A 2,044-nucleotide genomic window follows, 5' to 3' on the forward strand; every position below is an offset into this window, starting at 1 on the left:
GAACGCAAAGTTACACTGCTCCATAGCAGGCTGGCCGGAACCTCGCGTCACATGGTATGTTGTCCTCATGAAAACTAATAGAATTGATTACACTAAGTTAAGTTTACCTCTAAGAAAACACACAGAACTATCAGTATACCAGAGTCAACCTACAAGTGTATATAGGTTTTCAAAAGAGTAAAGAAAGGATATTAGGATGAATTTTTATGCATGGGAAGAAAGAAAAAGCTTGCATACATCTGATACATTAACATACTTTCTAATCCCATCATACAAATGGGTCTTTATGTCAAGTATTAAATTTTAGTCAACATTTTTGCATACCAAAAAATATGTCTAGAACTGTTACGGATAATAAAAATTAAATAAAAATTTGCTTCCATCAGTGAGCTTTACATTGTAGTATGATTTTGTGATAAGAAGCAATGCTACCTTTTAAAAAATAAACAAAACCCAGAGGGTTCTCATCTCTACCCCTCGCGTGCTTGGGCTGAGGCCTCTATGTGTTTTCTGACACCAAACAAAAGGGGGAATTAGATGGGAGATATCATCCGATAGGGGCCTTAGGACATTCACTTTCCATGAAGAATAAGCACTCCGTTTCTCCTTCTGTCATACTCGTGTATCCTATGGCAGTTGCCAGTGCCTTCGTGATCCAGAAACTCAGAACTTTCCTGTCAGTTCCTGAATAGCTGCCACAGAGAGCACAAGTGTGAAAATGATTGAGCCAATTGAAAAAAGACGTTTGCATTTTATTCTCTGCCATAGATATTTCACGTCCTGTTTCCTTATCAATAGATGTGGTGGTGAACACACCCTACACCGCAGCATAGAGACCACACGGGATGACGTTGTCAGTCGCAGAGCGCATGTCTCCTCCTTCCTTTTCCCTTACTTCCAGTGGTGATCAGACGCCTGGCTGGCGCTCATGGAGGTAGCTGACAAGATCACCTCATTTCACTACCTAAGGTTATTCTTAAGGAGCAGGTGGTGAGGTTTTAAAAAATTCTCCTGTGATATCAACCTGCCAATCTGAGAACTAAAAAGTAAAAACCAAAGCTGGGTATGAATTAAGGCACATCATTTATAATAAACAAAGATGAAAAACATAGGAACATATTTCAATGAAAATGAACTTTTTTTTTTTTTTTTTTTGTCTTTTTCCGTGTCTGGCAACGGATCGCAACCCTCAGTGTTGCCCCCGCACCGGACCGGGGACCGGCACCGGGGACCAGCAACGGGATTGCAACCCTCGGTGTTGCTCCCGCGCATCACTCAGCCAGTGAGCGGGAACCGGTCTGTATGTGGGATCCGAACCCTCGGGCGGGAGCACCGCCGCGCTTCCCAAGCTGCGCACTTATCCAGTGCGCCACCGGGCCGGCCCAAAAATGAACTTTTAAAAAATCAATTTACAAGATTTAAAGCATAAAAGTGAGTTAGTAGTCAATCTGCCTTTGTCCCACCCTTCTCTGGGATTACAGAGTTGCTCGATTTGGCTTATTAAAGGAATGTTTCCTCTTAAACTGATTACTTCTCACCTCAAAAAAAAAAAAATCCAAACTTTCCTATAGTAATACATAAAGAATAACAGATTTTCAGCTCCAAGAAATATTACTTGGTCAGTAAAAAAATTCCTCTTTTTTCATGAACTAAAAGATATTAATAATAAATGAATAATTGGAGTCTTAATTGAGTAGATATGTGTATTACATACTTTCCTACCTCTCTTTTCATGTTTTTTTAAAAATTAAAGATAATTTTCAAATTTTAATTTCTTGAGCATTCATCTGTTCTGTTAAATACATGGCAACTGGAATAAAAACCCAGCCACATATATCACTGATGGTGTTATTAAACCAGAGTGATGTGATTTTGCAAAGGCAGAGATAAACCTCAGAGATTAAACTCCTCACATTATGCTTTGTTGGCCTGGAAAAAGAATGACTTAAAAACAAACAAACAAGAAATTAAAACTTCCCAGAAATATATGAGGTGAGCAAACTGTTGACCTTTAGAGTTCCAGTCAAATTCAAAAATATATAGA

The sequence above is a fragment of the Galeopterus variegatus genome, unplaced genomic scaffold, assembly GCF_000696425.1.
Source record: "Galeopterus variegatus unplaced genomic scaffold, G_variegatus-3.0.2 Scaffold2059, whole genome shotgun sequence".
In the NCBI taxonomy this organism is placed as follows: domain Eukaryota; kingdom Metazoa; phylum Chordata; class Mammalia; order Dermoptera; family Cynocephalidae; genus Galeopterus; species Galeopterus variegatus.